Source organism: Microtus oregoni, unplaced genomic scaffold, assembly GCF_018167655.1.
Source record: "Microtus oregoni isolate MIOR12 unplaced genomic scaffold, Mior012 000020F_ref0000438, whole genome shotgun sequence".
Taxonomy (NCBI): Eukaryota; Metazoa; Chordata; class Mammalia; order Rodentia; family Cricetidae; genus Microtus; species Microtus oregoni.
In genome coordinates this window covers 27,173,377-27,189,322 of record NW_024543079.1, presented here as the reverse complement: position 1 = coordinate 27,189,322, position 15,946 = coordinate 27,173,377, and the positions used below count along the sequence as shown (strand labels likewise).

Sequence of the window (15,946 nt, the reverse complement as noted above, 5' to 3'; positions counted from 1 at the left end):
ATTATCCTGCTACTGATAGAATATGGATTAAAGAACCATGGATTTGGTTCTTTAATGCAGTACAGAGTTGTATAGTATAAACTAAGTTAGTATTTAAGTGAATAATTCTGTTAGTAATTTTCCAATATTTATTTAAATAATAATACTGAATTAATAGAATTATAGGAGTAAGTGTTGCTTCTACTGAATGCATGACCGAGAAATCAGCCGCCTTCCCTTGTAACTGCATTAGATGTAAGCCTCAGTAGGGGAAGACTTCTCTATACCTCAAAATTTCTTAAACCATAAGTTGTCAAAAGATAGAGACATTAAACTGACAATGTATTTGTGTTTCTAAGTGTGTCAGATGACCCAGGGCATAGATTGATTACAGATAATCAGCTTTTGCATCATTATTATTATCTATTGCAAAGACAGCTTACATGGAAGGAAAACTTCCCTGAGCAAATTTTGTAGTGAGTTGCCATTGAGACATGGCATGAGCTTAAAATATTTTGTAAAAGAATACATGATAATCAAATTGTAAATTTATTCCATTATAAAATATTAAAAATGCAGTTGAATATTCTGTCCTTTAAATTTTAATTATCTTCTATTTTGAATGAAGTTTTTCTCGAGCTATTGCCCAAATTCTGTTATAACGTTGGCTGTAATTTTCATGTTCTTTTGGAAGCTGTATCTGCATTGATAGATCTGGAGTTGAAGGTATTGTAAAAGTTCACTTCCTATTTTTTTTCTTGAATGAACCATTAAATTTATTTTCAGGATAACACTGAATGGATATTTCATCTAATAAAAATGGACTTCTCTGATCCTTTTCACTAATATGCTAATATTTCACTAATATTCACACATACGCTTTTCATCTTATCTCTTAAAATGAATAGTGACTCTTTCCATGAATGGCAAACAGTATGACTGACACCCTAAGACAACAGGACAACATGTGTCATTTTTTTTCTTTCCCTAAGTTATTTTCTCAAGAACTAGTTCACTTCTCATTCATTTACATTCCAGTGGCCCTTTGGGTCCTTCCGTTCTTATGCTGTCTAACCTGTGCTTTCACATCTTTATAATAGAATGAAGTCTAAAATATTCATAGCCTCTCAGTACAGGTGGGGCTGCGGAAGGTTTAAAAAAAAAGACATTTCTTTTTTTTTTTTTTAAAGGAAGGTGGTAACAAATCCTATTCCCCAAGTAGATTAGGCCACAGGCCTGCAGAGTGTGTATAGGAAATGCCTTTGGTGTAGCCTTAAAATTCTAGATCTTGCTGAGCTTCAGGATCAAGAGAATCGTTTACAAACCTGCTGAACCAGAGTTTGGGGTCCTAGGAATGGTAGTGTTCATCTATAATAGTGTCCTGAGGTAGTGTTCTGACTCAGTCTAAAGTAGGGAATCAAGATATTTTCCTCTGATTTTAGTTTACTATCCATCACAGAGGACATCTGATTATCCAGTGTTGAAATCCCTGACCCTCGCTGGCAGTATGAGTCAACCATCTCTGTAACCCTACTCTTAAATATGTCATATTCCAGGTCTTATGCAGGAAGCAGTTTTGCTCCTTCTTTATCCCACCCCTTTCCCACTTAATATCTCCTCGCTATTAGTTTGGGATCCCAACTTTCCCACATTATTCTGCTTTATCAGTTTTTCTCTTCACCTCTCAAAGCCGGTGTTTCTCTTGCTTCACAGCTTGCCCATGAATCACTCACCATTTTGTAGCTCACACTTGTTCTTAGACATTTTATTTGATTGTCCTTAAGTGAAGTCAGTATGGGCGCTGGCACGCCCCTTGACTTGCAAGGGTGTGGCCAGGTTGCCTGAGAAATGCTCGTCAAATGTGCAGTGTAATGTTGCTGTACTACCTCCCTAACTGGTACTCTGAGATCCAGGCCAGTAAATAATTTTCCATGGCTGTGGAACCCATCTCTGGTGGGCCAGGACTGCAAATGACTTAATGCTTATTATATTGGGCATTGTATAAAGTAGGTTTATGTTTGTGTATGGCTCTTTGGCCCAATAAGCCAAAGGAGGGGAACTAATTCCAGTAGTCCTGTTATGACATCTGTTTAAGTCCAGCCACACCACAGTTAGTAGAAAGCACTGGATAAAGTGGTTGGGATTCCACTACCTTTTGTAAGAGATAGAATGTGAGATATTCTTTCCTTTCTAAATATGCAGTTTTAAAATTCCTTTTAGGCTCAGGCAATTTTCAGAGAAAGATGTACAATATTAAAGCAGAAATTCTTAAGATTTGTCTCATAATTTATTTTTAGAAAAAAATGTGTACTTGAAATCTGATAATGATTTATCTTCCTGGTTAGAACTTTTGTATTTATTCAAATTTTTACTGCATATCAATATTTTGAGGTAGTTTTTTTTAATTAAGCCACCTTTGATGCTTTTAGGAGAGATGCTTCCCTAGAAAATGTGAGTTCGTATTCTACCTTTGAAGTTAGCTTTGAGAGAACGGTAATATAAACCAACCCTGGTGCCCCAAGATTCCTAGCTCCAGCTATATTGTCTGGTCTTGTCAGTGTAGCGAGTAGTTAGTTACCATTTTGAGATTCTCTGAGAGACACCCTGCATACTTTCATTCAGTTCTGCAGGAGAATCATCACCCTTTATGTCACAGACAGCGTAACAAGTTTTAGGGTACTTAATGACTTCTGAGCTGCAACTGAGGATCTGAATTAGAGTCTACATATCAGGGAACCATATTTCTCACGTTTCCACAGAGGCACTTTCAGCCAACATCCGAGACAACATCCCTTATTGCTGTTGGTGCCTGAGAGATGACCTGCAAATGCATAGACCTTTCCTCTTACATACAGAACTGCAGATGTATTGTTCTCGGACTTCCTCCATGATGCAAAGGCCCAATAAAAACTCTTTGTGCTCTGCCTCCCTTTATTAGGGCATTTTCTCCTCCATGATTATCCAGTGTGAGTATGCAATGAGTTGGGACTGTGGGTGGAAGTTGCAGCAATTAGTTTTGCCTCAGGTAGAATGCTGACATCAGTGGTTATGAGATTAAAATCTTCTACTCAGCTGTTGTTTGAATATTCTGTTGTGTTCTCATCCAGCTCTTTTAACTAATTGGAGTGACTTAACCATGTAATTATTTTCAAATGTTTACAATTATTTTAGATAAATATAAATGGTTGTTTGCCTGCATATGCAAAACAAAAGGAGTAATTTAGTGCCATCACCGAAATAGTTGAACCTTTCTAGAATATTACTGGGTGGAAACAAAATATATTAGTGGAATTCAAGGGGAATAAATGGTCATTTTCAATGCTAAAATGAAATATTATTTTCAGTTCTACCAGAGTAGAGTAGTAGCATTTCTCCCAGGTGTTTCTCCTTCTAAACAAGAATTTCCAAATAACACAACAAAGCAAAGAAGTCTCTGAAAAATGGAAGGAGGAAGAGGGCTGCTTAGGGTTCTTGACAGATGTAGACCTGCACAACAGTGAGCCTCATCATTTTCTCACGTTCTTCACGAACTCTCGGTGGGTAACGGCAGCAGTGTCTCACCCAGGATGGCCAATAAGCACACAGGAACAAATGCTCCGAGATCCTTGCAGCCAGGCTCATGAAGAAAGGAGGTCTTTCATGAAGAATACAGGAAATGTTTGTCAGTGTCTTCTAAACATCACTGGACAGTTCCACCCTAATGACCCCAGGCTGTCAATGGCACTAGCAGAAGCATGGTCTCTTGACTGTAGAAGCCAATACTGCTCGACAGCTAAAACCATAACTCACATGTGGTATTAATAGAGCAACAATTAGAAACCCTGTAGGAAACAGGGGGCTTCACAATGCTATAAGTTAGGGCACATGCTAAAAAATTACTTAAATAATCAAATAAAGAGAAATAGAAGTCGTAAAAGGGAGCAGCTTATAAAATATAGACTTTGATTGTTATGTATCAACAAATTACTGGAAGTTTTTTGTTGTCAATGGAAATGCAATGAGTCCAGAATATTCTGGAATAATCCATTTAAAAAGTTGGGATTTCAATGTTTTCCAACTTCAGAACTCTACATAAAAGTTCAATCCAGATGTATCATATACTTAACTGAAAGGATTATAATGTAAAGATATTAACCTAAGAACAGATTTATGATCTTATATTAGGGAACAATTTCTTAGTTAGATATTATACCAAAAACATAATAAAAAATATTGAACTTAGTTAAAATTAAAAAAAAATGTGTTTCACATGACATCATAAAGAAAGTAAAAGAGGGGGAAATGTTTGAAAATCGCACATCTCTTGAAGGAGTACAACATTAATGTGTTCTTTTGGGTCACAACTGAAGACAATAGCTCAGTGTTGAAATATGCAAAGGATCTGAGCAGGTATTTCTCCAGCCAAGATACTCAGATGGCTAAGAAGGACAATGACAGGTACTGAGCATAATTCTTCAGACAAATGTAAAGCAAAACCACAGCGACAGGTCACTCTCTCCAGCCACGGTATCTATTATAAAAACAATAGGTTGTATCACCTACCATCTGTGATGAGAGAAACTACAACTTCCACACGTGATTGGGAAGAACACACAGGCTACAGTCACCTCAGAAAGTTTTGTAGCAGTTTCTCATATCGTTATTCATAGGATTACCATATGAACCCAGTAATTATATTTCCATAAATAAATGGGAGGTGTAAAAACATGCGTTCACATAAAACTTGTGTGTGTGCATGAATATCAGCATTATTCCTATCAGCATTCAAACTGAAACAATGAAATGTACATTGACAGATGAATGAATATAATCATAAAATGGAAAATTACCCATCTGTAAAAGCGAACGAGTCACTGTTGCAACAGGAATCAATGTTGAAAATCTTGTGCTGTATGTTAAAAATACAAGTCATAAAAGAATATATATTATATGATTCTATTTATGTGAAATATCTATAATAGACAAATGTAGAGTCAGTAAGCAAATTACGGGTTGCCTCAGGCTGACAAGGTGCTGGAGAAGAGAAATGGCAACTGAATACTAATGGCTATGTCTTTCTAGGGGAAGATGAATATGTTCAAACACTGATTGTGGTGATGGTTGAACAAGTCTGTGACTACATAAAACCCACTGAATTGTGAACTTTAAATGGATCAATTTTATGGTGTGTGAATCAATAAAGTAACTAAAATATGAATGGTCTAAATATTCCATTTAAAAGATTCTGACATACTGGGTAAAAATGTGCTCTGATGGTTTGGTGTCTCAATGAAATTCCTGTCAGATATAGCACAAGTAGTTAGGAAGTATAAATACAGAGAAGGCTGTATTTTGCAGACACTGATTTTGAAAAGGTTGTTGTCTTGATACAATAAAATTGATTCAAAAGTAAGTAAACTTAAGACAATGAGTACATTATATTGTCATGAGAAGATCAGCCCTGATCCTCAGAAAGGCATCAATGTAAATAGAATATAGCTTTTGAACAATAGCACTTCAAAGTACACGAAGCAAAGGAAAATATTATTCCTCCCAATTTAATATATTTAGATTTCATTGAATCTATAACTGCCTCTAATTACATAATAAACTAAAACCTGCTCATCTCTATTAATTCTAATCCCTCAAAGAGCTACCTCTGTCTCTTTACCTTCAAAACACATGATTATACTAGCTATTGGAATGTGCACGTGTTTATATCATAGAAACAGATTATGATTCTGTAATCATAGAAGTTAAAAGTGATTACTTTTTAAGCCTCATTCTTTTATGATATGCAGAGATTCACAAAGGCAGAATCAATTGCATTCTATGAAGAAATATAGATATATGTTTTTCTTAATTTTTTAATAGCACATTTACGTTCCAAAGCAACAATTTTGGTAGTGAATATGAATGAGAAGGATATTTTCCCCAAAGAAATAGTATCATCTTTAGAAATAAGAAAACTTAGTGTATTTGGGAAGAAAAGACTGCATTAGAAGTAGTCACACAGTAGAGGTATGGTTCTCTGCCCGATCTTTACAAGTATAAAGTGCTAAACTTTGAACTTGCCCTTCCTAAAGAACATTGATGCAACGAGGGTTTATCAGCTTGTTTTTTCCTAGATGGATCAAATCATATTTAGAGTTCATTTAGTCAAACAGTTTCACTCTATGCAATTAATCTTAACTAGCAGGTGCTGTCATACATTGCTCATCATAATTATTTTTTTTCCTCAGGTTTTCTTTTTTTTTTTATTAAGAAATGAAGAAAAAAAACATAAACAAAAAACAAGTTTCCACCTCCTCCCAGCCTCCCATTTCCCTCCCCCTCCTCCCACCCTTCTCCCCCTCCTCCCACCCTTCTCCCCTCCCCCCACTCCTCTCCCCCTCCCTCTCCAGTCCACAGAGCAGTCCCGGTTCCCTGCCCTGTGGTAAGTCCTAGGTCCTCCCCCCTCCGTCCATATCTAGGAAGGTGAACATCCAAACTGGCTAGGCTTCCACAAAGCCAGCACATTAAGTAGAATCAAAACCCCGTGCCATTGTCCTTGGCGTCTCATCAGCCCTCATTGTTTGCCATGTTCAGAGAGTCCGGTTTTATCCCATGCTTTTTCGGTCACAGTCAAGCTGGCCTTGGTGAGCTCCCAGTAGATCAGCTCCACTGTCTCAGTGGGTGGGTGCACGCCTCGTGGTCCCGACTTCTTTGCTCATGTTCTCCCTCCTTCTGCTCCTCATTGGGACCTTGGGAGTTCAGTCCAGTGCTCATGTGTGGGTCTCTGTCTCTATCTCTATCCATCACCAGATGAAGGTTCTATGATGATATGCAAGATATTCGTGAGTATTGCTCTAGGATAGGGTCATTTCAGGTTCCCCATCCTCAGCTGCCCAAGGAACTAACTGGGAACCTCATCTTGGGCACTTGGGAGCCCCTCTAGGGTCAAATCTCTTGCTCACCCTAAAGTGGTTCCCTTAACTAAGAATTGTGGTTCCGTGCTCCCCTATCCACCTTTCCTTTATCCCAATTCTCCTGATTCCCCAAGTCCCCCCTCCTTCCCTTCTACCTTTTCTCTCCCCATCTCCCCTTACCCCCATCCCAGCCCACCCCCAAGATCCTAATTTTCTCCCCGGAAATTTGGTCTACTTCCCTTAGCCAAGAGGATAACTATATGTTTTTCCTTGGGTTCACCTTCTTACTAAACTTCTTTAGGTTCACCTATTGTAGACTCCGTGGCCCTTATTTATGGCTAGAAACCAATTATGAGCGAGTACATCCCATGTTCATCTTTTTGGGTCTGGGACACCTCACTCAGGATAGTGTTTTCTATTTCCATCCATTTGCATGCAAAATTCGAGAAGTCATTGTTTTTTACCGCAGCGTAGTACTCTAGCGTGTATATATTCCATACTTTCTTCATCCATTCTTCCATTGAAGGGCATCATAATTCTAGTTGCTTCAAGACTCAGAGGAGAGGTTCGTAATGGAAGAAGAGAAAACCCATGTATACACAAGGCTCCTTCTACCTCATCCCTTCCTTTGTCATCCAATAGTGGCTGACTAGCTCTTTGCTGAGAAATTCTCTTCATACATATCATGCTCTCAACTCCCTGGGGCATGACTTGTCCACTTCACGCATCACTTCAGGCCTTGCCTGAATGATGAGGACATCGTTCCCATTAAACTTTCTATCTACATAATCCTTTGTCATTGACTGATTTTTTTTTGTATGTTTTGTAACCATAATTCCCACACATTTTTTAGTGACTCATGCCGGTGGTTTGTGGATGACTTCCGAGCCTTTTTTTTTTTTTTTTTTTTTTTCTTGAGACAGGGTTTCTTCGTAGCTTTTGGTTCCTGTCTGGGAACTAGCTCTTGTAGACCAGGCTGCCTCACGAGTGCTGGGATTAAAGGCGTGTGCCACCACTGCCCGGCAGACTTCTGAGCCTTTTATGATAGATTCGTTTTTTTAAATTTAAGTTAACTGATATAAAATTTAAAGACCTGGATCACAGAGAGTTTGGACATGCACGGATCACTCAAAACTGAAATATGGAATCTTTTCTGGGAAGGATGGTCTCCTAAATGTAAAATAGTTCAGATGGCCCATATATCCATATATTTACATTTATCATTTAAGCCTTAAAGTGCTAGTTCTTTTTTTTTCTTTTCTTTTTATTTCGGCTTTTTTAAGACAGGGTTTCTCTGTATAGGTTTGGAGCCTGTCCTGGAACACTCTCTATAGACCAGTCTGGCCTCGAACTCACAGAGATCCACCAGCCTCTGCCTCCCAAGTGCTGGGATTAAAGGTGTGCGCCACCACCGCCCAGCTTGAAGCTCTAGTTCTTAATAATTCATATTTTACCTGTGCACTTTGACTACCTAAACATTTCCTGAGCAAGAGGGAATCAGACCTTTGTTCTCTACAGACACTCTTCTTACAAAATATGTTGTTAGGGTTTTGTTAAGGAAGTTTAGATGTGTTGAGAGCACAGTGACTTTGTGGGAACTGCTGGACAGAAGCAAGTGTTTACTAAACTCTTGATTTCATGGGTAAGGCTAGCTAATATTATGGTTCACACAGAGAGAGGTGAGGGAAGTTATAAAATAAGATAAAACCCCGACCTCTAGAATATTCAGTCACAGCCTCTATTCGTTGGTCCCTAGCCAAGTTATACAAGTCATGTGGAGCCTCGCACAGAAAGAATGGCCTCTCCTAATGATTCAGAGGGATGAAAACAGGAAAAAATATGAAAAATGTCATTATCACAACTTATTTTACAATGATTATTATAGCTTTATTATTTTAAACATCAACTACTCTGTACTTGAATACCACAAATAACACCCCACTGAGATGCATTTCTGGAGAACGTTGTTCAGCAATGGTGTTGTTTTTTTTTTTTTTTTTTCTGCAGGAGACAAACCCAAGTATCTCATGTTGTCCCATCCATTCACTGCCCACTCTATGACATGTTAATTGATTTCTAGTGAATGTCAACACTTGCTACTAATTCCACAGTCATTGATTTCAAAGGCTCATATAACAATGAATGGACTAACAAATACATCAAAATTTAATTTGCTTTCTTCTTACCTCTAATTCTCTTTGTATACATAGATTTTATTTAAAATTTGACCTTATTAACCTATAAGGAAGCTCAGAAACTTTTTAAAGAGTAAAGTGTGATTTATTCTTGTCCGTTTAGTGTAGAAGGAATGATAACAGATCGGCTGTCAGATTCAAATGAAAGGTCATTGCTTTATGGTAATGCCAATAATGAAGACAACAGAAAAGCCGAATGATGCCTATATCTGAGCATCTTATACTGTAGCACGTAGACATGCAGGGTGGATGTGTAGCATGCATACAGCACAAATCATCTCTGTCTTTGGCTTTAACGCCTATTTGAATTATATGAAATGAATTGTATGCTTAAAGCAATGATATTGCTTAGAAACATTAGGCTGAATTGACTCTGATTTTGTGACCTTATTAGAAGACTATAATTTTTACCAAAGCTGTAGAGAAACCTTGTCCCGAAAAAAAAAAAAAAGAAAACGCTGTAATTTTGCATTTTCCCAAATGTCCTGACCTTTGAAAAAGATTAGTTCAGTCATAGATTTCCTTATGATTGTGTACAATAACTTGATAAGCATTGGTAAATATTTTGAAATACTTGCTAGGAATCTATGAGCATACTTAATACATTTTATCATCATGGTCTTATTAATTTTTAAGAAGAACTCTTGAACACTGTGTTAGATGTCAGTGCCCAGCATGAGAAATGTGTGTTTTTATTTTTAAGCAGTTTAAGTTTCCCCAGAGCATTTCAGTGTTTCTTAGGTTTCTCATTTGCTTTTCTAGTCAGGAGGAACTAGCATGAGCATTGTTGATTGTATTATCCCAGTCTACTGTACCATAGGAACTAGCATGAGCATTGATGTTAGTATTATCCCAGTCTACTGTACCATAGGCTCTAGCTGGAAAGATCGTGATAATGAGGAAGGAATACTGTTGCATGTTCAACACATGAACCATTTCACATGGCACATCGAAAGTACCATTCGATAAACTGAAATATAACTTTGAAAGATGATTTCTCACGCCTTCCTATGTCATAGTTTCAACCTCATTCCTCATGCTCTAAAGAGTTACAGGAAGCTAAAGCCATGTGAGACATGAGACACGTGCTGGGAAAATAATTCTAATGAGAAATTCCATTTTGAGTGAAGCAAGTAAATAAACCAGGAAGAGTGGCTGAATCTTTTAAAAGATTTTAACTTCTGCAGACTTTTACTGTAATCGGCAATTTACTGATTTAACAGGAAGCACGTTACGCTGCTGCCATCTGGACATGCTGAAAAGCAACCTCTGCCTCTGGATGAGGAAAAGCACATGATTAGATAAAGGTTTTGGTAGAACATCTCCCTCCCCTTTTTTTAGTGTCTGGGGATTTCAGATGTAAAACCAATGGTCATAATTTGGAAACATCTGCTCTTTTCATGATCTCCTCTACATGGAGTGAGATTAGGAAATGGAGCATCCTCAAGCATCGCTTGGTGTAGTGATAACATGTTTTCATTTGTCAGAGTATGTAAACTCAACAGTCTCCTTACTGAAACCCTTCACACTATGCGTGGAGCTCGCTTTTTATTTCCCTGTAGTATACCCACCTCCTTCCAGGAGAGGAGCTGAGTGATTTCACCCAAGGAAGGCATACTTCCAAAAATATAAGCAAAGCAAAGCAAAGCAAATCAGTAACATTCTCTAGGCAGCACATAAAAGTCAGGCGAGGAGAGCAGCAGGACATACATGTCAACTATAAAATTTGGGTCTGTGTTTGACAACATTGGCCATGTTTCTATTGTTTGAAATCTGTGCCAAATTACTTTTGGGTGCATGTTCCTTCTAGGTTTAAAGAGAAGTTAAAATTTTAATAAACCCCACCTAGATTCTAAGTTGGGTGTCTTCAAAGAGAATATGTCTGTTCTCCTCTCTCTGAGATGTCTTGGCTTCTTGGGTCATGTCCACCAACTCTCATTCATCCCCCACAGAGCAGGAAATGTCAGAACATAGTCTTTCTCTGCATCAAGCTGCTTATCACAATTCTTCAGGACCCCTCACAGGCGATTAACTGGATTTTGTTTTGATGTTCTTTCCCCTTGCTTTGAGTGAAACTTTGGGAAATTTGGTACAGTCTGCATTGTCCTGACTGTCTCTGTGTTTAGTGATACACACTGGGCCTGCCTCCCTCCTCCTGGCTCAGAGAACCTTTGGATGCTAGTGATGGCTTAGATGGAATCAGATTGGATGCTGGGTCTTTACCTTGCATGGAAAGGACAGAATGTACTTCATTTGTTCTTATTTCTCAGTGTTCCATATCTGTTTTCCAGTAGTCAGTCCCCTGGGTTGTCCCCTCTTCTGCGTGAACAGTTGGATGATGGCATGAAGCTGGGACCCATTAGTTCTTCCATTGCTTCTAGAAAACAAACACAATGAAAGTAAATGTAACAGTTTTCATGGAGAGTGACCCTCAGATGGGAATGGGACTCTCTCTTAGATCTAGGATAAACTCACGTTTCAGTAAGTTTAAAACAGCAGGGACATGTACACATAGACTAGAGCAGCTAACATTGAAAAGTACTGAGAGCACCAAATGCTACTAAGAACACAAGGAGGTGGCCAGGGACTTGGCTCAGTGCTGAAAGTACTTGCCACCAAGCCTGACTACCTGAAGTCAACCCACACTTCTCAGGTAATAAGGAAAGAACCAAGTCCTGCAAGTTGTTCTTTGATGTCCATAGGCACACGGTGGCATGAGCAAGTGTGTATGGATGATTTCTTCTCTCTCTTACACACACACACTTACACACACACACACAAAGAGAGAGAGAGAGAGAGAGAGAGAGAGAGAGAGAGAGAGAGAGAGAGAGAGAATGAGTAAATAAGTTTGGCAGGGTTTTTTTGTGGGTTTCTTTTTGTTTTTTTTTTGGGGGGGGGAGACAGGGTTACTCTGTATGTAGCTTTGGAGCCTGGAACTAACTCTTGTAGATGAGGGTGTCCCCAAACTCACAGAGATCCACCTGCCTCTGCCTCCTGAGTGCTGTTATTAAAGGTGTGTGCTTTTAAAACTTAGTTTCCTTCCAAGATAACTGTAGACTGATATAAAGCTATAAACTATAATGTGCAGTTTCTGTGTACATCTTAATTTCCAACAACGGCAATACTTTGTAGAACTACTTATAGATAGCACAATATCAGTGTTCTGATTTTTATTTGGACTTTCCCTTTATTTGCAAAGTTGTTTTTATTTTTCTTTCCCAAAACTTTTCGCGCAAAAGGTGTGGGCTCTCACCAGCAATCCCAACACTCGAAGGACTCAGACACTAGGATAACAGACTTGAAATGAGCCTGGGCTACATAGCAAGTTTGTAGCCAGCCTGAATTATATAAGGAGACTCCTGTTCCCAAGCAAACCAAACCATAATAAGTAGCAGTAATAAGCTAAAGTTCAGTATGTCTGCCAGGATTTCAACACTGACACTGAAGAAGGAAGAAAGCACACGTTTCTAAAAGTATCCTCCACGTTTTGCTTTCATAGTCGCCATGCTCATTTCTCTCCTCCTCACTTCATCCTTACACCTCTTGTTATTTTGAACGTGTTGCAGAGGTGGAATAATACCACTCTGATTGACTGTCCCCTCAGCACAGTGCTCTGAAGATTCTGCTTGCTTTATCTATCAATAATTGGTGCCATTACATGGCTGAGTAGTATTCTATGATGGTACAGAACCTGTTTCAACTTTCATCCCCTAAAGGGCCCCTAGGTTTTTTCTAGTTTGGGAGTCTTGTTAATCAGACGACTTTAGATATATGTAGAGATGTTTGTGTTAACATAGGTATCTCTCTGAGTTAGGTACTAGGGAGCACAGCTGCAGGAAGGAGGGTGTGACAGTCACACAATTACTTTGTAAGAAAGGGGAGGAATGTTAATCAGTGTAACTATGACATTTCATGTTCCAGTCAGCAGTGCGCAGCAGTGTCTGAGTAGAGGGACCCCTCTGCATCCTCAGCAGCATTAGATATGAGCATAGTCTTATTTTCTTCCTCCCTATAGGAATACAATTTACTATTTTCCTAATGGCTAATGATTTAAAGAGCTGGTGTCGGTCTGTCCTCCTCAGTGGAGTGTTTCACCTCACCTTTTGCCATACTGTAATTAGACTGTTTTTTTTTTCCTTTTTGATGTTTATTTTTGAGAGTTTCAAAGCATGTTCTAGCTGTTAGTCGTTTGTTGGTATGCAGTTTAAAGATGTTCTCTCATGGTTGATAGCTTGTGTTTTCATCTCTTTAACTGGGTATTTCACAGAAAAAAGTATTTTAAGCTTTGAAAAGTTCCATTTTTCTTCCTCAGTTCAATGTTTTTATGGCACCTGTATGCACACTGCTCATTCCAAGGTTCTACAATTTTTTCCCAAAATTTTGCTTTTAAGTCTGTGGTACATTTTGAGTTAACTTTTGGACAGGATGTAGAATTTGAGCCGAGGTTCTTTTTTTTGCATGCAAAAGTTTAAGTCTCCCAGTGCTATTGTTTGAGAAGTCCAACTTCCCTTGATTTATTGCTTTGGCTGCTTTACGAGTCTGCTTTGATATATTTTTGTGGGTCTATTACTGAATTCCCCATTCTTTCTATTTTATTGAGATTATATATCCATCTCTCCATCACAACCACAGTCTTATTTAATATCTGTGTGTATATATAAAGTGTGCATATACTTACTTGTTCTATATAGTGCCAGTCACCTAGGATAAACCACAGTATAAACTACAGTTATAATTTACACTAGTATGCTAATTTGTATTATCATTCTGTCAGTTTGGGCAGAGAACTGTTTGGTTTTGCATCTATTTCTCCTCCCTAACTTACAGTATGATCACCTTAAATATGTGCCCATTATACCTTGAAATTCACATTATATAGGGCTACAATTTTGGTTTTAATCATAGCAAGTCACTTACCTGGCTCCAGAGGAGAGGGAATACCAACAGTATGCCACCATGCTGTCCCTGTCATGGTCTGTTTCCTTTGTCATTGTTGCCCTCCTGTCCCCCTTCTGGTGACAAAGTTTGTTGGTTTTTGCAAATCTGATAATATCTTAATGTTTTCTTAATTTCCAAAGACTGTTTTTACTAATTTTTTGATTCCAGGGTGATGGTTCTTTCTGCACTGAGACATATTAAGTCATTTCTAGCTTCCATGGTTAAAAGAGATAATACAAGGTGATTTTAATAGCTTTTCCTCAATAGGTAAACTATGGTTCTTTTGTTGTGGTGGTGTGTTTAATTAACAATTATTTTACATTGAAATTCAAATATGATTACACACACACACCCTTTCCCTTTTCTCCTTCCTCCCCCATCTCATGTCCACTCCCTCCAGTCCCTCCCATATACCTTCTTCTCCCAAATGGTTAGTCCAGTTTTGTTTGTGTATATATAGTTTCAAGGCTAACAACTTTACATTGAATAACCAATTAAAGACTCGTTACTGGAAGAGGCTAATAGACTAATTCTTGCCCTTTCAGGAGTTGTTGGTTGCGTTGCTCTTTGTCTAGGGTGAGACCCAATGAGACCATCCCCTTCCATAGCAGCACGTCTGTTGATATTGTCATTGCTCGGGTCTTGTTTATGTAGCCCTTTCTTTCTGAAATCTGTAATCTCACAGTAAACTTCCTGGTATTCTGGCTTTTACAAGCTTTCCACCCCCTCTTCCAGGATGTTCCCAAAGTCCTAGATGTAGGAGCTGTGCTGCAGATGTATCCACCAGGGCTGGTTACACCAACATACTTCGCTATTTATGTTCCATCCGGTTGTGGTTTTCTGTAACCGTCTCCGTTTGTTGTAGAGCATAGCCTCTTTTATGGCAGATGTTGTTCATTAGCTTTCACAGATTTAACTAGGCTGTGTTTGACGTAGTTGTCCTTGGTGTGTCCTGTTTAGGGCTGTTCAGCCTTGTGAATCTTTAAAGCTAAGTCTTAACCACAATTGGAAGTTTTAAGGCCCTTATTCTTTCGCTGCTCTTTAGATCTGGACTCTTTCCTCTCTGCCTTCAGGATTCAGATGTTAGGGGTAGGTCGATATGGCTGTACTGTCTTTTTGCAGTTCACTTTCTTTAGATTTTCAATTTGGGTAATTTATATTTTTCTGTCTCCCAGTTTACTGATTATTTTCCCAGATCTTTTATTGTACTACTAAATACAGTCACTAAGTTTTAAATTTTTTGATATTCTGTATTGTAAATACAATTTTTCTCTATTGTTTTATAATTATTTGATTTCTTTTCTGGAACTCTCTGTTTTTCTTTAGTTTTGGATGTGTTTAAAATGAATATTTAAGCATCTTTATCATGGTTACTTTAAAACAGATTATTAATAATTTTAACGTCTTTGCTTTTCGAGTTATGTACTAACTCAAAGAATGTATTGATTGCTTCTTTCATCCAGTTTGGTATGTTCCTTATTCTAGATATTATGAGTGATTATTTTTGAAGCCTCGACACTTTCGTATTGTTATGTCGTGCGGGATCTTATTTACCTTCTGTTTTAACTGTACTCTCCTAATTTTAGCCGAGAGAGAGAAAGCCCAGGTTGATCCCTGACTTTTCTAAAGATACTGCCTGGTAGAAAACGTAAGCCAGGGTACTCTTTTCAGTCATTTCTCATATCTCCACTGATACCATATACAGAAAGAGGTACTTCTCTTTTTTGACAGCTGTGCCTAAATACCCTTGATGGGTAAATTAGAGAGAGAGAGAGAGAGAGAGAGAGAGAGAGAGAGAGAGAGGCAGACAGAGAGAGACAGAGAGAGGTATTGTTTATGCTTCTCACTAAACCCCAGTGTTTGGGAGATTGGGATACTGTCTTTCATTGTTAGAATCTTCATTAGATACTTTAACTCGGTCTATATCTCTGGATAGAGACCAACTAT

General features: G+C 38.3%; 1 protein-coding gene across 4 annotated transcripts in view; it reads left to right on the top strand.

The window, feature by feature from the left end:
* The window catches only part of Macrod2 (mono-ADP ribosylhydrolase 2), a 1,907,927-nt gene that overhangs the window by 487,690 nt on the left and 1,404,291 nt on the right, over positions 1 to 15,946 (top strand). The gene's annotated exons all lie outside the window — the stretch shown is intronic.